Source organism: Micromys minutus (genome assembly GCF_963924665.1).
Source record: "Micromys minutus genome assembly, chromosome: 8".
NCBI classification, from domain to species: Eukaryota; Metazoa; Chordata; class Mammalia; order Rodentia; family Muridae; genus Micromys; species Micromys minutus.
The window spans coordinates 56395947-56419756 of record NC_137977.1 but is presented as its reverse complement, the minus strand read 5'-3'; the positions used below and the strand labels follow the sequence as shown (position 1 = coordinate 56419756).

General features: G+C 36.3%; 1 protein-coding gene and 1 pseudogene across 2 annotated transcripts in view; one reads left to right on the top strand and one right to left on the bottom strand.

The window, feature by feature from the left end:
- DCC (DCC netrin 1 receptor) overlaps positions 1-23810 on the top strand; it is a gene marked incomplete at both ends in the record, with an annotated part of 1062613 nt that overhangs the window by 626898 nt on the left and 411905 nt on the right. The window lies entirely within an intron of this gene.
- Positions 302-3946, bottom strand: LOC308423712 (ATP-binding cassette sub-family F member 2-like; annotated as a pseudogene). Its single transcript has 2 exons — positions 3774-3946; positions 302-1678 (listed from the first exon to the last, which is right to left on the bottom strand). The product of its transcript is annotated as an ATP-binding cassette sub-family F member 2-like (transcript).

Here is a 23810-nt window from a genome sequence, read left to right as displayed (position 1 = left end):
CAGACACCCATAAAATGAGGCTCTTGAATCCTTCCACAGCCAGCCCAGAGCTTGGGCCCTTGGGTTAACCTAGCTACCCCTAGCTGCACCTTTCAAGGCAAGGAATCCAGCAAGGGTCTGGAGGGAACATCCAGCGGAGTCCAGACAGACCGACACAAGGAAGGAGGGTGGGACACAGACAGGTGCTGCCTTGATGGAGATAACATGCAGCAAAGGCAGGCTTGGGGGAGAGGCTGGGGCCAGAATTGCAGCCATGTGGGAGTGTAGCACCAGGATCTTGTCCTAAGTGGCTGGTCAGGTATCAGCTGGCAGTCTCTAGGTGGCATTCCTGACCCAAACCTGGCTGAGGGCTCACGTTTTGGGTCCTCTTGGTGAGCTGGGGCTCCTCGTCTACCATCTTGGACTTGAAGTGCTCCTTGTAGGCTGGGATGTCTCCAGGCCACTTGGTGATTGTCTGCTTCTCACAGACCCAAATCTCCTGTATAACCTACTGGATGAGTCTGAAGTCATGGCTGACTAGCATCATACCACCCTCAAACTCATTGATGGCATCTGCCAGAGCATCAGTGGTCTCAATATCCAGGTGACTGGTAGGCTTGTCCAGAAAGAGCATTTGAGGGTTCTGCCAGGCCAGCCAGGCCAGATACACTCGGCACATCTGCCCATCCGACAGGTTCCGGATTGGACTCACCTGATGGTTCCCAGTGAGGACATTTCCCCCAATGATCTTCCTCATTTCCTCCTTCTCCTTGATCTCTGGGTAGCACTTTATCATGCACTCCAACAGGTGAAAAGTCCAGATCCAGCTGCTCCTGTAAGTGCTGCTGCCCTATCTTGACATGAGAATGTTTCTGGATCATTGCATCTGTAGTCAGAAGCTGTCCAGCTAGCAGCTTCAACAGAGTGGACTCCGCTGCTCCACTTGACCCTATCAGAGGCACTCGCGTGTCAAGGCCAATGCCAAATTCTAGATTACTGTAGATGCAAGGCCTGTCTTTTGTATACATGAAGCTCACGTTCTGCACCATAACGACATGCGGTGGGATTTTACCACATGGCAGGAAATAAAATGACACGCCTTGTCACTTAAAACCCTCTCTGTCAGTCCAGATGCCATCGTTTTCTGGAGTGTTTTCCCCTTGCTTTGAGCCTGCCAGGCCAGCTTGGCACTGCCATGTCCAAACCTTGGGCAGTGTGGTTCTTCGTGCGGGCTATCTGGTCCTGTTCCCAGTGAAGCCTCTTCATCCGGTTTTCATCCAGCTCCAGCCGTGTCTTCACATACTGACCATAACTACCCGTGTAATACTTCAGTTTCTTGTTGTGCGTGTGGATGATATTGGTACAGATCCCATTCAGGAAGTCTTGGGAATGGGACACAAGGACCAGGATGTAGTTAAAAGTCTTAAGTTCCTCTTCCAGCCACACCCAAGGATCCAGGTCCAGGTAGTTGGTAGACTTGTCCAGAAGCAGCGTGAAGGGCCAAATAAAGAGGCCCCTAGCAAGAGCAACTCTCATCCAAAAAAGAAAGCAGAAGTCTTTCAGCTTCTTGTGCTTCATGGCAGGTGTGAAACCCAATCCGTGTAAGATCCTTGAGAATCTCATCTCAGCTTTATCAGCATCCAGCTCTTCCAGCCGTTCATAGAGTTCCATGAGCTTCTCACACTCCCCATCCTTGTTCCTTAATAAAACTTATATGTGTTCTCTTTGAGTATTATTTTTAAAGTTAGATAGTTCTAAACATGAAGATACTGAAGTTATAAAGATAAGACTCTAATTCTCTTCGGTTATAAAATTGGAAGATAGTTCCAACTAAAACTGACCTTGAGAAATGAACATGGAAAATGTGATCTATCAACAGACTCTAATCATTTAGCACCTACAAAATGTAAGAACAATAAGGCTTAGGATAAGAAAACAAATATTAAAAGAATAATATGTCATAAATATTTTCATGGTATAATTTCCAAAAATTCATATAAAATCAGACCTTACCAAAACATTATACTGAACATAGCTCTTTAAGGATATTCTCAAATTATTTAAAATATATATTAAAATATCTTCAACTTATTAGTTTAGAAAACATTCTAAGTTGTTTTCTGACATATGAATCAGTGTATGTATAGTCTTCTATTGGTATTAAAATCAGTAAGTTGTTGATTGTTTAAATCTGCACATAGGCATTTTTCTTTTCTTTTTAAAAGATTTAATTATTTTATATAAGTACACTGTAGCTGTCTTCAGACACACCAGAAGAGGGCATCAGATCCCATTACAGATGGTTGTGAACTACCATGTGGTTGCTGGGAATAGAACTCAAGACTTCTGGAAGAGCAGTTAGTGCTCTTAACTGCTGAGCCATCTTTTCAGCCCTAATTTTTATTTTCTGATAAGTCCTTTCCAAACACATAAATTATTTAATGTTTTTGGTTGAACTACACTAAAGACATAAGAATGCAGTACCAAACAAACTTACTAGCAGACAGTGTCATTTTGTGGAATATTTATATTGTGCTCTGGAGGTCAACTCTCTGCTTCCCTGTTATTTATGTTCAAAAGAAAATGTCATCGCAGAGAAGTGATATAAAACACTTTTTCATCTTTGAGTTACTCTGCAAGGATTCAAAGTCTACAGAGAAGTGGAAAGACAATCTTTATTGAACTGTGAAAGAAGAGAGTGTGGAGAAGAAAGAATAGAGAAAGAGATAGACAGAACAGTTTGCTTTTGATTTTTATGTTGGCCATGAAATTTAAAACAATGAAAACACAGATTTGCAGTTATAAAAAATATAAATTTCAGGCCAATAGTTATTCTGTATATAGATATAGGAGTTTATTGATCCATATTTTTTTCTCATGATATATGGAGTATTTTTGGTTTGACAAACATTTTAAATTCCTGGCATTCATTTTGAAGAGAAGTTTAATGTATAGCCACAATGGCTTTTATTTAACAACAAAAATAAAGCTGTTCAGAAAGTTTTTTACGTGTCTTGTGAATCTGATGTTATACTGATAGAAACTTGGAAATATCAATTGTTTAAATTCCATCATTTTGCAGTTCTATGAAAAGATGGGTCAGTGAAAAGGCACTCGCTCTAAGTGGTAAGGAGGAAGCTGCTGATCTGATGGGACGCTGAAAAAACGTTAGGGGACAATCTTTGGTGAATATACTGGGTATCGACTGTCAAGGAAGAAAGCTAAAAATAAAATTGAAAAGGATACATAGCCTGAAGTTCAAGATAGGTGAGGCAGTTAAGATAGAAAGAGAGAGTCTTTAAGAAAATATCCTGTGGCTCTGAGTCTGATTTTGTCTGCAACCCACATGAAATCTTAAAAATATAATGACAGGCCTGAGTGTTCACACAGAGGCTTGAGGAGCTGAGAATTCACTTTTTAAGGTACCTTACACACTGGAGTTATAAAGAGTTGAATCCCCAGGGGAGTTAGGTCTGGATACTCCCTGTTTGGATTAAGTCAACGGGGAACATAATACATTACAAAAATAGAAATGTGTGGGTGGCTCAGGCTTCAGAGAGAGTATGATACAAGAACTGAAATGGTAAGGCTTAACCCAAGTATCTCTAGCTGCTTCTCAACCAGCAGGACTCAAAGCCCTGAAGGTAGAATATGGGTAAGGAGAGGTTCATTCCCCTGATGTCTGTCTTCGTTTTACTATGTGTGTTTCTTTACTGACCCGTGATTCAGGATCAATGAAACACATGATTGCATGGTATAGTGTTTCTCTCCTTTCTCCTCCACTACTTCCTCACTCTCTGATAATGACAATCCATCCCTTTATACTGGAGAAACAGATGACATCAGAGGAGCACAGATCTGGGATGCCAAGGGATGCCAAATGTATCCAGTTGGCACTGCTTCCATATGTGCTCTTGTGTCTCTCATAAGTGACAGCTGTGTAGTGTGAAGCTCCTTGGGATATCATTCATACATTGCTTCTCCTTCCTTTCTTTTCGGGTCATCTAACTTTCTCAACTGGATCATTCCCAACCTATGTGCAAATAAATACTCTATAATGTTTTTCTATATTTTAAAAAAGAATCTTAAAGCCCACTCCCCCTGCCCAATTCATTTACCCCTGGTTTATTGTGAAGAATTCTCTAACATACAGTATTACATATACTCAGTCAAATTTAATCACATCAGACTGATGATAATGTCCCTGCTAAGGGCCTGACTACTTGTTTTTGAGCCTTAACACAATTGACTTGTTAATAATACTTGATAAAGTAGAAAATCTTTCCTCGTGAAATACCTGATCTTTTCTGATTACCTCACTGTCTGTTCCTTTCAGTATTATGAACATGCTGAACCTTTCTTTCTGATTTCTTTGATGGATGGTGTGTGATTGGTTTTCTACAGTGTAATTTGTATTTTACACAGTTTTCCCCCAAATTGGGATCATTACTGTTCTGGGCTGTACTTTATTATGCATTTTGTATTGATACATTTTACATTGTTTATTTTTGTACCAGACTTTCCTGAAAATGACACCCACAAGTGCTGCTTTGCATAGTATGAGTAGGTGCATGCATGTCTGCCTATGTGTCTGTCTATCTGAAGGATTGTGCTTATGTATGTATATGTTTATGTATGTATACCTGCATATGAATGGGCATATGAAAAGGTTGGCACTGCCTGTCTTTATTACTACTTCCTTAATTTTTAGTGTGTCTTTTTATTTTATTAACTTATTTATCTATTTTACCTTCCCATCTCAGCTTCCCCTACCTCTTCTCCTCCAAGTTCCTTTGTCTCTACCCTAACTCCACCCCCATTTGTTTTTTTCTCAGAGAAAGAGATGCTTTCCATGGATACCAATCCTCCTAGCTATATCAGGTTGCCATAGGACTAGGTGCATTGTCTCTTACTGAGCCTAGGCAATCCATCCCAGTTAGAGGAAAGGGGCAGGCAATAGATACAATCTTTCATTTTGCCTACACTGGCTACCTAGTTAGCTCCTGGGATTTGCCTGCCTCTCTCTGCTTTCTAGCCCTGAGGTTACAGATGTGCACTGCCACTCTGGGAGTAGTGTGAGGAGCGTGGCTCTTTGGTCTTTTCCTCATGTTTTCCTAACAAAACCTTTGCTCACCATGATACACCACATGGCCATATTTTCAGATATCTAGCAGACATCATGTAGTTACATGGTTATGTTCAAAGTTTTCATTTCCCATCAGAGCATCCCAGTTGTAATACATCCCTAGAAAGTGTCTCCACATATTGGTTTAAAAGCATCATTTCAAGTTCTTAGGCCAAGCAGACAGGTGGAGAGACAACAGTGTTTTAATACATAAGTTTCCATAGTTTATGCAACTACAGTACTTTGAAAATAATTGAATCTGTTCTTTAAACAGGAGATATGAATAGAATAAAATTTTCTGAAAATCATCGGGTATTTGTCCTTTGTTACACTGTCTAGTGTTTTATTATTACAAATAATTAATGTAAATAATTTTATGTTCATGAATGTCTTTCACAATTTAATATTTTATCACTTATATTTCTAGAAACAATACACAAAAATGTATAAATGTATTTAAGACTTTTTATTCATCACTAAAAGTTTTCTCATAAAGATCAGAAGCAATTTATTTTTACTTCTAAGTATTTTTATTAAATGCAATTATGTTGTCTTCATCAAAAGACAAATTTAAAAGCACTTGGTAGCTCCAAGAATCTTTTACTAACTTGATTAGACTATATGTCATCAAATGTACTGTGTTTTCTACTATAATGTTTACTTTTGAAGAAAATACACCTAACTAGGGAGATGGCTCAGTAAGTAAAGGTACTTGCCAGGAAGAATGATGACAAAAGTTTGATCTCTGGAATCCATAATAGTAGAAGAACAACTCCAAGTCATACAGTGGCATGCATACCTCCACATGTATACTTGCACACACAAACGAGAGAGAGAGAGAGAGAGAGAGACAGAGAGAGAGAGAGAGAGAGAGAGAGACAGAGACAGAGACAGATGGAGACAGAGACAGAGAGAGACAGAGAGAGACAGAGACAGACACAATTAAATGGAAAGATGAAATTTTCTTGAAGTATTGGCCTATTCCAAAGTGGTTGATTTTGTAGGGAAACATGTAATTACAAGAAAAATGTTTTTTTTCTTATTTTGAGGGGTTATTTTGAGGAAAATAGTTTAATAAACTAACACAAGTCATAAAGGAATTTCTACTTTTATGCACCTTTTTATTAGAAACCACACACAGTCACATCTGTTTTCAAGTTCTTCTGTCTTAGAAGAGAAACCTATTTAAGGTAGCAAAGCTGACTCACATGATTTCCATGCACATCATGAGTTACAGCCATACTGTACATTATTTGGGCTTTCTGAGTCACAAATGTAGGCACTATTGAATGTGTTATGTTCATTTATAGCCCATTAACTGGTCTGTAATTATGAGGAGAGCAAGCAAACCTGAGAGGTCAGACTGCAACACCAAAGGAAGTACTCGGTGTATCCCAGAAAATCAGTACTAGAACTCAGTATCTCAGCTAGAAAATTGAGCTTGAGCATCTGGAAGATGGTTTGTTCTAAGCTTTCCTTTCACCTTGGATACAATTCTATTCTTCAGTACCTTAGAAGAAAAAATTTTCTTGAACTTGACATGCATTTTCAATTTACTGCAGACATCAACTTTTGGCCATTAGGCAAGATCCATAGCTCAAAATTAAAACAAACCAGGAAAGAAAGAAAGAAAGAAAGAAAGAAAGAAAGAAAGAAAGAAAGAAAGAAAGAAAGAAAGAAAGAAAGAAAGAAATCAAATCAAAACAACCCTGAGATTCCACCTCACACCAGTCAGATTGGCCAAGATCCAAAACTCAGATGACAGCAGATGCTGGCAAGGCTGCGGAGAAAGAGGAACACTTCTCCGCTGTTGGTGGGTTTGCAAGCTAATACAACCACTCTGGAAATCAGTCTGGCGATACCTCAGAAAATTGGATATAGTACTACCTGAAGACCCAGCTATTCCACTTCTGGGCATATACCCCAGAGACACTTTAATACACAACAAAGATATATGCACCACAATGTTCATAGCAGCTCTATTTATAATAGCCAGAAGCTGGAAGGAACCCAGATATCCCTCAGAAGGTGAATGGATACAAAAATTGTGGTACATATACACAATTGAATACTACTCAGCCACCAGAAACAATGACTTAACCAAATTCTTAAGAAAATGGCTGCATCTAGAGAATATCATCCTGAGTGAGATAACCCAGTCACAAAAGAACAGATATAATATGCAGTCACTGATAGTGGGTTGCTAACCCCAGAGGCTTGCACTCCCCCAGAAACAACTCACAGACTGTATGAAGTCTAAGAAATAAAGAAAACAAAAGAAAAAAAATATTTACAAAACAAGAAAACTTTAACTATTTCCATGTTACATTTTGTTTTACATGTACTTTAACTCATTGTAACTATTAAGTTTTCAAGGCATACAATTAAACCTTGAAAAAAATTAAGTACTGACTAAAAAATATATTCATATAGTTTTATGTAAAAATTATGTTAAAATCTGAAAAAAGTACTGACAAAAAATGTATAATTTTAAGCAAAAAATGTTTAAAATCTGTATATTTTTCCTTGTTTTGTAAAATAAAGTTGTTTTATAAAAAAAAAAAAGAAAGAAAGAAAGAAAGAAAGACAGGCAGACATAAGAGAGGGAGGGAGGGAAGGAGGGAGGGAGGGAGAGAGAAAAGAAAGAAAGAAAGAAAGATCAAACCAAAACAGAAAAAAAGTATTTGTCAATGTAATCAATCATGCTTAAATATTCTATGCTACAATGAGGTATTCAACTTCAAGTTCTGCCAACAGTGCATCTGGTTTGTGTTGTAACTTAGACTCAAGTACAAGTGACATAAAGCCTACATAGAAAAATGTATAGGTATGTGACCAGATGTTAATAGTTGAAGACAAATGCTGAGAAGGAATTATCCAAAAATAAACATACAGGCCAAAACAACACACATGTCTTACTTAGTAGACAAACTCTGTTTTTCCATTTTGCTGTGTCTGCAGTTACAATCACAAGCAATATTTTTACAGTCTTGATCTGTTTCTACTATGTATCTTTTTCTGCTGTTCTCATGAGAGACTTTTTCAAAAATTATGACTAGAATATACTTTTAAAATGTTGTCTTTTAGATAGTTCTCATATTTAATGATTATAAAAAATATGTACTGACAGGACAGTAAATCAACATACATATTTTTCATCCTCATCATCATCTTTATCCTCATCATCATCTTCATCATCATCATCACAATCATCATCTCTGGGAATATGAGAGTGATAAGTGATGTGTTCAAAGAGCAAGGGATTCTCACCTTGGGAGATGTGGATACCATCTAGACTTCCCATGTATGGGTTCATAAATATGAGTGAAGTGACTTCACTTTCATGAACCTGAGTAACTATATCAGTAAAATTAAAGTGAATAAAAAGTATTTAAATGAACTTGTAGATTGATTGTAATAAAGTTGTATAAAATAACTGCATATCCCTAACCCTTAAAAGAGTTGAGAAACCCAAGTTAACGGGAACAGACAGCAAGCATGGAACCTTACCTCTACCTATAGAAATCGAAAAGCCAGAACACAGAAGAAAAGCATTTGAAATCAGCTTCATTAATCAGTTCCATTATATTGAATCATTCACAAATTCACTTAAGCCTAATCAAATATTCAATATTTATTATCAGACACAAACGTATGGAATGTTCATAAAAAGTTACTACACAAGGGCTGATTCGGCAGTTTCTTATCTATAAAATTTAAAAAATTATAAATAGTTTTGTTTAATGCTTGATGTTTCATGATTATCATCATGGGTAACAGCAATGGTATTGTGTGTATCATTATAGATAACAACTACAGATAACAGCAAACACACACAAAAATGCAGGAACATATACACACAAATGCAGAGTTCATCCTGACAAAATATGAAATATATCAATTGCTTAAAGAGTAGACATTTCTTTGCATAGTTATAAAGTTTGAAAATACTAAGAGGAATGTCCAAAACAGGCATTCTTTCAAAACTAATGGGAGCAAAAAGGAAAAGCAAACAATAAACAGTAGATAAAAATCTAGTGAAGCAAGTGCTAGAGTGGCTTAGAAAGTGCCCAAAGAATCACTAACTTGATCTGGAGTCATTGGTCAGTTACAGTTATGTAATCCCTCAGTGGATCAGAATGAAGAGAGAAGGCCATCATGTCAGAGGGAAAGTCTTGAGGATAGAAGAAATGAGAGCAACGCAAGAAGTTTTGTGAGAGGATAACAAACTCACCAATGGAGAATATGTCCATCTGACAGTTTTGCCTTTAAATTGTGGTTATTCAAATATGACAAACAATCATTATACAACAAAATAAGCCCCATTGGGAGGCCTGTAATGCAAGGGTCCTATGACCATGATCTTTGCCAATGGAAGATTTGGAGGTGATTTACCTAATTTTAAGGTTTTTATTGTGACTTCAAAAAAAACAGTATCTGTGGTATCACAAAATATCAAACTTGTATTTTGAATAGCAGATCTCCAAATTGCAATTTCCATAGCTTTATTGCTTTAATTTACTCTACAGTTTTCCATTACATTCAAGCAGTCAGTTCTATACATAAGCAAGCGCTCACCTCTGCTGTTCTCCCCACCATGTGCACTAATTTTTCTTTCATATCATTTATTGTCTTCTTCAACTCATCCTTTCTGACTGTCAAAGTGAAAGGAGGAGGAGGGAAGCTCTTTTGTGATGGTGTTGTTTCCCCATGCAGACTGGGAACATTCTTATAAAACCTGAGTACCATCGCTCCTGCCTGCACATTAATAAAGTGTATATTAACAAGTGAACGTGGGAATGTTTAGATTAGGAATAAAACACAGAGGATAGTTGTTTCAGTGATGCAATGTATAAGGTAGAGAGAAACAAGTTAGAATAGAAAAATGGAGAATTTTTGGAAAATGCTATCAACTTTCATGTTTGCTTACTGTGCAGAGAAGAGATAATGTACTTTGTATTTTGGATAAACAAATAGTAAAAGGAAGGTCTATTGTATTGACTGGTTTTGTGTCAACTTGACACAAGCTGGAGTTATCACAGAGAAAGGCACCCCCTTGAGGAATTCCCTCCATGAGATCCAGCTGTAAGGCATTTTCTCACCTAGTGATCAAGGGGGGAGGGTCCAGTCCATTATGGGTGGTGCCATCCCTGGGCTGGTAGACCTGGGTTCTATAAGAAAGCAAGCTGAGCAAGCCAGGGGAAGCAAGCCAGTAAGTGACATCCCTCCATGGCCTCTGCATCAGCTCCTGATTCCTGACCTGCTTGAGTTCCAGTCCTGACTTCCTTTGGTGATAAACAGCAATGTGGAAGTGTAAGCTGAATAAACCCTTTCCTCCCCAACTTGCTTCTTGGTCATGATGTTTGTGCAGGAATAGAAACCTTGACTAGGACATCTACTTTGTTTCACAACACAATGTGATAGTGGAGGACACTAAAATATTATTACCTTACTTTTTAAATGTGGTTATATAACAGAGAAAGGTCATTGACTGGAATTGAGGCAACATAGTTTTAATGTTGCTTCTGGTATTGATGAAGTGTGTGATGCCATAGAAGTCATTGACTATTAACTCCTTCATCCATAAAATGCAAGAGAAGGATTAAATCTCTGAGCACTTTACAGACCCCACTTAGTCAATCAAGTCAGCGCTTTTTCAAGAGTTAGTGCTTTAGAATATAAGGTAATGAATAATTATCCACAGCTCTCTCTTTAAGCCTTTACAGCTTACATTTATGCTCCATTTGGTTTTCAGGTTTATTTTTAAAACCGAAATTAAACAAGCACAAAATAGCTCTTTCTAATATAATAGAAACCTGACATGTAGCTTTGTGGGGTTATTTTTCTATTCACAATGAAGACACCTGAATAAGCTTTACAGTACGTACATAACAATGGTGTTGACATTCTGGGTTACATTATTCTTTAAGGCAGGTAATGGTACTCAAGACCATTGAAAGGCATATGCATACTTATAGGTTATTGATTTGCAAAGCTGTGTGATGTATGTGTGACTGATTATTCACAAAACAGAGTCTTGGGTTGATTTTTATGCCTGCTATGTTTGGTATGAGAACATTAATTAGATGTAAATACAAAAGTCTATATAAAGCAAGTATGAATACCAAGTATGAACACACACAAAGAATATTTTAGAAGTTATATGAGAAGCACATTTATTTTATTTTTGTATCTGAATCAATGTTATTATTGAATCAGTGGTATTCTAAGCATCTTTCTTTTAAGCACTGAGCCATGTAATTAATGCAATTATGTAATTACTTGGGATGAGAAGGTAATAAACTTTTAATAAAATATAAGAAAATATAAAATATTTTCCTAAATGAAATTTTACATAAATTCCTGATGATGTTTTGAATACTAGACTGTGTCATGATGAAATGCAAACCAAAGAATCAGCAGCAGTGATGCTTTTGGTGAGACAAGATGTCTTGTTTTTTATTCCCACATTACTGACTTTTTATAGGTAGATCAGCAGCTAATCCCTGACTGTAAAAGCAAAATCAAAATGCATGTTAAATGTCCTCTCTAATCCCTTAAACTGATCTGGGATAGGAAAGCTCAACATAAATGTTCCTTTGCCAATACTTTACAATTTCCTAAGAACTGCCTCTCTTATACCTCCCCCTCCTACTTCCAAAATAACCCCTTATACCATACACAAGTATCTGTGTGTTGGCACATATTTATATGCCCATGTGTGTGTGAACACACACATAAATATTTCTATTAATACTGTATATTTAACTTAACAGGACATCATGAATTTTCTACTAATCAATTGTATACATTTTTCTCCAAGTGACGTGTTTCATTTATTATGACTAACACAGGAAAATTCTTACTAATCAATGGAATTAGTTTTTGCAACACAATTTTATACATATTCTAGAATTTTACATTTTTAAAACTTTTTATTTTTTGTTCTAATGTATTAGATCTAAATCTTTGATATATCACAATAGAATATATGCCTTATGAAATCTAAATTTTAATTCCCATAACTACTGTGAATCACACACATTTTAATTTTTATCCCTCCATAATTTAAATACATTGTGTAGAAGTTTTTTAATGTAATTGAATTTCTTGTGAAAAAAAAATCCACTATTGTTTAGAAATGGATCTTCAATTTTGTAAGATTTTATAGTACTTCATGATATACATACTTCTTCCAGTATTTGAAATTTCCACTTTTATCACAGTCAAATATTAGGCAATCTGATTTGAGGCAAGATAGCTAGGGTTTATAGAAACTAAAACAAAAATTAAAAAGGCAGCGAGAAGGCAAAGAGCCAGATGCTCAGCTCCAGAGTCTACAATCCCAGTACTTTGGTAGGATAAAGGGAGATGGACACTCACAAATTTTCAGAATCATGAAGCTTTCAGAAGTACGGCATAGACAAAGTTACAAAGACAGGGGGATAATGTAATGAGGGATGCACACCTGACCTTGTCCTACAATGTCCACTTGATTGTGTGCAGGCATAATACATACATGGAACTCACAAAACTGAACAAGAGGCAGATACAAGTATCAGAGTTATAATGGATAGGTGCTGAGATTATTTTTGTACCAAATTACTTAACGGTAAGTCCCTTGTATTTGTTGGTTTAAATGGAGTATTCTCAGTAAGAGGATGAAATAATTATCCTTGACCTGCCTTTGAATGACTCTCAGAGTTTTATGAGATGCTTGGCCTGGTATTTATTGTGCTAAGCAGTACACTAATGCTCCTCAAATATTATTTTAGTGGCAGCATAAAAAGTAAGCTGGAAGTTTTATTTCCCCTGTTCTTTTTTCTAAATTGAAGCTATATAAATTGTTCATCCTGAACAGTATTTGGACATCTATACACACTTGCATGTTGAAGGCCTCAAAGAATTCCAAATCTAGAAATTAAACTTGAGAATAGTTTACTTTGTCTTAGCAACAGAGAATGTTCTGGTCCAGCATTAAATGTATGTAGATGCTTAGAATATGTAACATCAATAACAACCAATACATACAATCAGCTAGTCATAAAAATACTGAAGATTTGGGAGAAAAGCGGTCGTAGCAACTCCTCTTTGAGCTGCACTTTTATGCACTCACAGGATTTTTAAAATGTACAAACAGACATAAATAATGAAAGTGCATTTATATTCAACTGCCTTAAGCATGGTTTCCTTTGCCAAGTCACTGTCTCTGATTTTGTCTCTATCTCTTCCTCCTCTCTTGTTTGCAGAGACAAGATTTGTGATATAATTCCTAAATTTAAATTTAAATTCCTAAGTCTTCTTATTTCAAGTGTAATCAAAAGTACAGAGAAACTCACACAGATACACACAAGATACACACACACACACAGAACTACACACCAACACCAACAACCACACACTATACCAAAACATACATGCTTTGACACAACAACCACACACACTATTGCACCAATATACAAATTATTTCATAAAGTCACTCTACTGCTTTTGAAAACTCCATATGAATTTAATTCCCCAAATCTTAGATTTTACACATCCTTCTGTGTAATTTAACAAACATTTGAGTGAATGACTAGGAAGACATTTACAGCAGTATCCTCTGCATTGTAGTCCTTTCAAGTTCAGGAGTCAGAGGCATAACAGAGCTCCATGCTGAGGGAGAAGAGGCTGCTGGTGGCAGAGATCGTCAACTGTAGTCACAATCATTTCCTCAGGTCGAGCTGTTGGTAAAGTGTCAGCTCCACAGTGTTTAGGTGCACACTGATGTCATTTTCTTCAACCCTCATTACTTCCATTCTGATGTTTATTATTTCTCTCTGTAAACATGTTGCAAGTCAAGAGTTCTTCTCCACGGCAAAGGGCTCTCCAGTTTGATAGTACTCCTAATTGCCTGGGTTTCTTTGTTGTTCTACAATGTACAAGGTGCTGTGTTCTGTCATCACTCTCATCACTGGGAATGTGGCTTTATAAATAAATAATCAACTGTCGTGCAATAGAATACCATTGTTCCATTGCTTATTGTCAGTGAGGACAGTGGGAGTTCTGTCTTGCCTTTGCCCACTGTGTAGGTGTCTTATTTCTGGACGTTGAAGTAATTCTATACCCTTCGGGTTGAATGGTTTAAATTAGATCTACCTCATATCTTGTCATGTCTAATTATATATTCCATTTCCCAGAAACATGAGGTAGAATTTCAATTTGCAAATTCACATTTTTTTCTGAGGGACATTCCCCAAAGTTATCGGATTCTCCATCTCTGCACTCATGTTATCATGAGTTGCAGTTGTATTAAAGAAGCATCTTCTTAGCCTGTGTGCCTCAGCACAGCTTTGGTCTTCACTACTTCTGTGCTTTGCCTTTTCCACTGACATTTGCTGTGACTATTTCAGGCTTCCCGTCTCTTGGTAATTTGATTTTCTGCTGCATCTGTTGTTGCTTTTATGCCTTGTGATTTATATATTGGTTTTAAAATGATGAGTTTTTTTTTTCTTTTTGCTTTCTCCCATTTGATTTCAGCCTCTCAATTTGACATCTAATTTTTGACCTCAATTTTCATTTAATCTCTTTACATATTAAGGGACTCTATTGTGTGAAGCAACTTGAAAAACGTCTTTCTATCCTGTGGTGTGTCCTTTATTTATTCATTACATTGTATGTTTCTCTTCGTCATATATATATATATATATATATATATATATATATATATATTCATATCTTAAAATTTAATCATCTAAGTAGTACTATATAAATATTGTACTTGCTCCAAAATATTAAAGGTTACCTTGAAATGTAACTACCAACCTTCCACAGATACTTTAAGTTCCATTTTGAGGCAGGATGCTTTAGGTTTTAAACTTGTACATAATGAAAATGTATAGGACACTGGGTTTAGATGAAGCTGCATGAGACTCTTATAGAACATTCAATCCATTGGTTGGTTTTATCTCCTACATCTATTTTTGGAGAGGAAGTTGTAGAAAAGATTCCAATAAACTCTATTATTCTGTGCTGGATGATTTTGTCAGTTCAACACAAATATGCATACCTCAAAAACAGGAACCTCAATTTTAAGAGTTAGCTTCACTGACCCACTTGGGGGTTCCATCAGATATTCAGTCACCAAACCTAGACAATATTCTGGATGCCAAGAAATGCTTGCTGACAGGATCCTGATAAAGCTGTCTCCTGAGAGTCACTGCCAGAGCCTGAAAGATATAGAGTAGGATGCTTTCAACCAACCAATGGACTGATAACAGGGTCCCCAATGGAGGAGTTAGAAAAAGGACTGAAGGAGCTGAAGGTGTTTTCAACCCCACAGTAAGAACAATAATATCAACCAACCAGAACCTGCAGAGCTCCCAGAGAATAAACGACCGACTTATGGCTCCAGCTGCATATGTAGCAGAGAGTTGCCTTATCAAGCAGCAAGGAGATGAGAGACCCTTGGTTATGTGAAGGCTCAATACCCCAGTGTAGGGTAATGCCTGGGAAGGGAGATGGGGACGAGTGGGTGGGTAGGGAAAACACTTTCATAGAGGCAGGGAGAGGAGGGTTGGCATAGGAGGATTCCAGAGGGAAAACTAAGAAAGGGGACAATATTTGAACTGTACGTAAAGAAAATATCCAAGAAAAAAATGTTTAAAAAGTCATAGTTGTGAGCACATTTTTGATTGTGGATTGGTGTGGTAGGACATAGTCTACTGTGACATTGGCATTCCCCGATGGGCCAGGGCTGTGTAAGAATGACAGCCAAGCAAGCCAAGGGAAGCAAACCAGTTGGCAGTGTTGCTCTGTGATTTTATGTTTCAGTTATGATCAGACTTCATGCCTCCACGTCATTGCTTTGATGCTTCTATTTCTTTCAATTTTATTGGATATTTTCTGTACTTAACTTTCAAATATTATACCCCCCCCCACTTCTTCCCTCCTCCCCCTCAACTTGCTTCCAAGAAGGTGCTCCCTCTCCCAATCACTCTCTCCACCTCAGCACCTTGGCTGTTTATGATGTTGTTCTTCCCATGCGGTTGCGAGCCCTTCAGCGTTGACGCATCTTAATAATGGTTGAACCAGAAACCTAAAACATACATTTTTCCAAGCTACTTTTGTCATTGTTTTATTTTCCAGAAACCAAAACAACTGAATACTAGAACAACTAGTAACTCAAGAGTACTTTATGGTTCCTTAACAACCATAGAGCCTTCTCAATGAGAAAGGGGAAAGTGTAGCCTTTCCATAGGTTTTATAAGAGCTCATGCTTAAAGGTGGTGAGTAGATAATTCTGTGCAACTTACTATGTTATTGGTCAGGGAAGTAGATTCAGTATTGCAACTCAGTTGAGTGTACTCAAAGATTTCCTCACAAGATAATGCGAAATTAGGGAAACTCTGTTATAATATATCCACCTCTTTAATGTTCAGTGTAAGATAGGCAAACATGGTTTTCACTCATGAAGTTTTCCTCAAATATCTGAACTCTCTACATTTTTCTACCTTCAAATACCAAGAGAACAGACTATATTATATCCGATTAAGAAAAAATAATTGATGTTTAATTTATGTTTGTAGTCTTAGTAACAAAAATTTGTTCTAGCTATTTTTTATTTTTGGTTGTATAGATATTTCATATATATATGTATGTGTGTGTGTTGCTTGCATATGTGTTTGCTTTCATTTCCTTCACAGTGCAAGCAAAATTTCAGAGATGAAAATGTTTCTCATTTTTCCATATACTAATATATTTATATGTGTGTGTTTACATACACATTCACAAACATAATTGTTCATGAGTTGCAGGATCTGCACTAGTGAATAAATTCTCATCCCTCAGTGTTAACAAAGGGGTGGTTTCAACAGCACTGTGCATATAGAATGAGGGTCTTGGGGCAGGGTGCCTATCATTTTCATCACAGTCTTGAGCCTTGTGGAATCACACTTCCAATTTCCTTATAGCTCTCACAACTGAAAAGAGAAATGAAAAGTTCAGTGGAGACTTAGAGAAAAGCAACCCTGATTACAGAAGAAACTGACAAGTGGGGAAAGGCGCTAACTGGGATTATTTGTCTGGATAACGAAAATTGTGTAGAAAGATCTGAAATCATTTCCTAGAATGAATGAAGGACTTTGAAGTAAAGGTTGAGGATCAGATGTTGTTCATCTCCACACAGGGAAGCTATGGTATATAGAAGGAAGAATTTCTTTACGGATTGTGTTCACAATAACTATTGCTAATAGGAAGTAGAAATGAAATTCAAAGGATCTGAACTTCCCTTTCCTTTTACTGATTGAAACACTGACTTTGGCAACTCCAGCGGTTATGCTTGTACACTGACCCGGCTGTCATAACTCATGTGGATTGTAGAAGAAAAACAATTCCTTATTCTATAGATGCTTTTCTTACCGGGCTTATGGGTGTTATTCATCTGTAGCCAGAAAATAATATATATTCTAGTTAGTGTATATATGTATGTATACACACACACACACACACACACACACATACATATATACACATATATAGCAGTGTACATTAGCAAATTTACAACCATATGGTAATGTATAATATATATTATACATACATACATACATACAAACACACACACAAAAACACACATTTATATATATATGCATATATATATATGCTGTAGGAGTGTACTAAAAAATGTAAATGACAAATATTGAGACTAAAATACAGAGTGAAAAACTGTTTTCAAAATCTTGCAAAAACTCCAATTAAAATTGATTGCAACAAAAATTCTATGTTTTAATATCCAGGACATCAGATTTCTACCATTTACATGAGGAACTTATCCCAGCCCAGATTGTCTTGAGAGGATATAAGTAGGTCTGTGAGAAACACAAATGAAGAATAAGATGCAGGGCTCAACAACTGGTCCTAAAAATGGAGACTGATGAAGATGTGATAATGAACAAAATTAGAGAGAAATTTAAAACAGATTTCAAATGTGTCATCACACAAGTCCAGGCCTAGATGGAAGGAGTCATGTGGAAGCTTGTTACGAAAATTGACCACATAATTGGACACAGAACGAGCCTTCATTGATATAAGAAGATTGAAATACTCCCATGCATCCTCTCAGATCACCATGGTCTACGGCTGGTCTTTAACAACAACAAAGACAACAAAATGCCCACATACACATGGAAACTAAACAACGCTCTGTTAAAGGATAGCAGGGTCAAAGAAGAAATAAAGAAAGAAATTAAGGACTTTCTAGAATTCAACGAAAATGATAACACAACATACCCAAACATATGGGATGCAATGAAAGCAGTATTGAGAGGAAAACTCATTTCCCTAAGTGCTTCCAAGAAGAAACTGGAGAGAGCTCACATCAGCAACCTGACAGCACAGCTAAAAGCCCTAGAACAAAAGGAAGCAGATATACCCAAAAAGAGTAGACGGCAAGAAATAATCAAAATTAGGGCAGAAATAGACCAAATAGAAACAAAAAAAAACCATTGAAAAAATCAACAAAACAAAGAGTTGGTTCTTTGAGAAAATCAACAAGATTGATAAACCCCTAGCCAGACTAACCAAAGGGCAAAGAGAGAGTATCCAAATTAACAAAATCAGAAAGGAAAGTGGGGACATAACAACTGAAACTAAGGAAATTCAAGAAATCGTCAGATCCTACTACAAAAACTTATACTCCACAAAATTGGAAAATCTGGAGGAAATGGACAAATTCCTAGACAGATACAAGGTCCCAAAGTTTAACCAGGACCAAGTAAACCATCTAAATAACCCTATAACACCTAAAGAAATAGAAGAAGTCATCAACAGCCTCCCAACCAAAACAAGCCCAGGTCCAGACGGGTTCAGTGCAGAATTTTATCAGACATTTATTGGGGATATAACACCAATATTCGCCAAACTATTCCAAAAGATAGAATCAGATGGAATATTACCCAACTCATTTTTTGAGGCTACAATAACCCTCGTACCTAAGCCACACAAAGACCCTACAAGGAAAGAGAAGTTCAGACCAATCTCACTTATGAACATTGATGCAAAAATACTCAACAAAATCCTTGCAAACCGAATCCAAGAACACATCAAAACCATCATTCATCATGACCAAGTAGGCTTCATCCCTGGGATGCAGGGATGGTTTAACATAAGGAAATCCATCAATGTAATCCACCATATAAACAAACTTAAAGACCAAAATCACATGGTCATCTCACTAGACGCCGAGAAAGCATTCGACAAAATCCAACACCCCTTCATGTTAAAAGTCCTGGAAAGAACAGGAATCCAAGGCCCATATTTAAACATAATAAAAGCAATATACAGCAAACCAACAGCCAACATCAAACTTAATGGCGAGAAACTTGAAGCAATCCCACTAAAATCAGGGACTCGACAAGGCTGCCCACTCTCTCCCTACCTATTCAACATAGTACTGGAAGTCCTGGCTGGAGCAATTAGACAGCAAAAGGAGATCAAAGGGATACAAATCGGAAAGGAAGAGATAAAAACATCACTCTTTGCCGATGACATGATAGTGTACTTGAGTGACCCCAAAAATTCCACCAGAGAACTCCTACAGCTGATAAACAAGTTCAGCAAAGTGGCCGGATACAAAATTAACTCAAACAAATCAGTAGCCTTCCTATACTCAAAGGACAAACATGTGGAGAAAGAAATTAGGGAAAAGGTACCCTTCACAATCGTTACTAAATAAATAAAAAAAGAATTAAATTTTGTTTCTTGAATAAAAGTTTCTTGGACTCAAAGTTGGCACAGGGTTAAAGAAAAGAAAACAAATTTGAAAGAAAAAGCATTTTCTCTTTGTTGAATAGGACAGTCTTTTATCAAAATTGGGTCTAGGGGAAGGAATCTGTTTAAGTGTGTGTTTTATCTTCTACACTACAGTATGGCTAACCTCTCATTTAGTACAGGTGGTTTGCTTCTTAACATTTGCTTTGGGCATGGATAATATTTTCTGTGCTAGAGACACAGTGGGGACATCCAGGCACAGAGTGGTTAGTTTCTTTAGATGTTTCCATTTCAGAAAGAACTGCTGCCATTGTTCTAAAACTAAAGGAGTAAGTAAAGTCCAAAGTGCTCTCTCTGAAGACCCACTGGGCTTTTACCTTTTTACCATTCAGATTTTATTTTATTTTGCATATTCCTAGTTTCCTAGGTCCTTTAAAAAAACTCTAATACAATTATAAGATATCCTCCATTATCATTCCTCCTTCAAACTCTCCAATTTTTCCCTCTGATCTCTTTCAAATTCATGGCCTATTCTTATATTAATATTTATTATATGCAAATATATAGATATATTTTTAAGAATAATATTATATTCTTAAATACAACTTCCTTATTCTGTAAAATATTACTTATAGGCAATTTTTGAATGAAGTAAAGACCAAATGCTATCAGAAGGAATAATAGCCTGTCCCGAGGAAGAGCACACCAGTTGGTTATCCAATACCAAATGACCATTATTCTTAGGGAGAAATAAGAGTTAGTGAACGATAATGCATAGTTTTTTTCTAGCAAAAAATCCCTGTATTTTATGATTCATGGTAGGCATTCACTGGTGTGATTTGTACTGCCTTCTGTTCATTTATACCATCAGAATTACAAAAAGGCATTAAGAGGCCATAATTTGAAAAAAAAACATAAATCAAAAACAGTTATCAATTATGTGGTTGGGTGGGAGAGTAGACATGGAAGATGTTGAAGAATGCAGGAAAAAATGTAATTATATTTCCTTACTGTTTTAAAAGTCTTTTTTTGTCATTTCAACAATCTGACAAATCTTTCAAATGTATATAATTTCTTCAACTCCAAATAACACTGGAAACATTAATTTTGTGTAATAAAGTATGCTGTAAAATATTGTTTGTTCCAGACCTAAGAAAATGGGAAGAGTGATACCATTGTGTCAAGTTTAAAACATATTAATAAAGACAAAACAGTAACTTATTTAAATGTAATAAAGCCCTGAGTGCAGATCAAGGAGTAAAAGAAAACATGAAATATATGTTTGGGACAACCATGGCATTGATGAAATTCATGCCACTAGATTGGTTGTTCTCGAGGACTTTGGACCTCAAATGACAGAAGCAGATTATTGTATGAATGTGCGTGAACACCACAGAGATAGTATAAAGGAACTCAAATACATTTAGAGAAAACACACCCAAAGGTAAGTTTTACCCGTGCTGCCCAACCTATGCTGGCAGGCATCTGAAGGAATTTGTCATATATTAAGCTTTATTGGCAATAAAAAGTCACTCAAGAATTGAGTTATATTTTTTCTGTATCTTGTTTATGACAGTGGATTTAGATCAGCATTCTTCTTGGTTATAATATTTTTCAAAATCTTTAAGATACCTTGAAAACATAAAGACCCTATAAAATCAAAACCTTGCTACAAATGGGGATATTCCCACTCTTGAGCCTCATTTTACCCAAAGAAGTCAAATATTAAAATGAATATCTTGCTGGATACTGTCATTGTATCATTCCATGTCTCTGAACCAGCCATGTGCTCAGGGATTTTCACTCAAGAACCGTCATCTGGCTACAGATACCAATACATATAAAAGATTACTCTGTGAACAGTTGTTTATCAATACTTGACACAGACTGGAATAATAAGTGAGTTAGAAAAAGACAAAACCACACACACAACTGGGATGCAAGTTGCCTCTAATAGAAGGAATACCTTTTCCTCTCTGAGGAGTACAATCTAGGCAGTGATCTGTGACTAGGCAGAAGTTAATCCTTACCTGGAGAAAAGTAATGTTCACCCTGAACTCTTTTTCTTTTTCTTTTTAATTGAACAACTTTACTTTAAAAAAGCAAAGATAAATGTACAGATTTTAAGCATTTTTGTATATGAAAACATTTTTGTCAGTGCTTGGTTTTTTTAAAAGGTTTGATAGTGTGCCTTAAGATCTTACTAGTTACAATGAGCATAAAGTATATGTAAAACAAGATGTAACCTGGAATTAGTCAAAGTATTCTAGGTTTGTAAAGATTAAGCATAATGGTTTTTCCATTTTCTTTTTTTTTTTTCTTTTCTTGAACTTCATATAGTCTATGAGTTGTTTCTGGGGTGTTCAGAGTTTTCTGGGGTTAGTATCCAATTATCAGTGACTGCATATTATGTCTGTTCTTTTGTGAGTGGGTTATCTCACTCAGGATGATATTCTCTAGATGCATCCATTTTCTTAAGAATTTCATAAAGTCATTGTTTCTGATAGCTGAGTAGTACTCCATTGTGTAAATATACCACAGTTGTTGTATCCATTCATCTACTGAAGGGCAACTGGGTTCTTTACAGCTTCTGGCTATTATAAATAAGGCTGCTATGAACATTGTGGTACATGTATCTTAGTCTCTCTTTCTGTCTATAAAACAAAAACAAAGACTATACTATTGTAAATATTAAATTTTTCCACACAATAATTTGATAATATGACAGTTAATATTACATTTAAGTTTAGACTGCTATATATGAGAGACCAAAAAGGAAAACAAAACAGAAAATAAGAAAACAAAAACAAAACAAAGCAAAGGCTTCTTACAAGAAAACACGTAAGACCTTATTTAGCATGAGCTGTACCCTAGCAACCCAATTTCCCTTTTTTCTCAAGACATTGGAAACTATTCTTAAACTGATCTTGTAAAATTTGCTGTTCTACCAAAACAGTAGGTCATTAGACCAGCTCTTCTTTCTGCTTTTGTAATCTAACTTGCTTACTCTGCAATATTACATGTAATATTGTGGGGTTATGCACACTAGGCTGATATGACAGGGGGATATATCTCAGGAGTTCTCTTAGGTGCAGTGCTAGGCACGCCAGAACCTATATGAAAAGCATCTTATTAAATTTTTTATGGTAATGATGTATCTCTGAGTGACACTGGGCTCATAAAAATTATGAAAAGTAGGATTAGTCTGGTTACACAGCTAAAATCAATACATTATCTGTATATTGTATTGTATTTGTATATCAAATAGCAAGTTAGAAGGTTGGTTTTTGTCTTAGTGTTTTATTGTATAGGGACACCATGATCACAGCAACTTTCATAAAAAAATATATTTAATTAGTCCATTACTGTCATGGTGGAAATCATGGTATTGCACAGGTACACATAGTGATGGGAAGGACCTGAGAGCTCAACCTCTGGACTGGCAGACAGGCAGCAAAAAGAGAGAAATGGGAGAGGGGGAGGGAGAGGGGGGGAGGCAGTTACAGCAACATAGTAATGAATGTGGGCTGAGCAGCAGACTGCCAAGCTCTTAATTTACAAGGATTGTAATCTTGAGGAAAGTTATGTAAATACTTTGTAGTGTAACATTTTTTTGTTTTAAAACGATTATAATACATCATGCCTCAGAGAACTACGGTGAAACTGCTAAATATAAAGAGAGTGAACTAATAAATCCTACTTTGTTTTTTTTCCAAGAAATACTGCCTGTTGCCTAGTAAATAATTACTGGATGCAAATATCTAAAACTGAGGACAGAGTTGTAAAGATTCAACTCATATATATGTCCTCAGAGGCACTCAATAAATATTTCAGATGTCTTTGGTACATTGTCAGTGAACTTGGCAAAGGAATTTGAAGAAAATCATCATTATGCTAATAATATTATCAATATTAAATACATAAATTAGCCCTGTATACAGTGTTTAGAACAGCTCTGAGA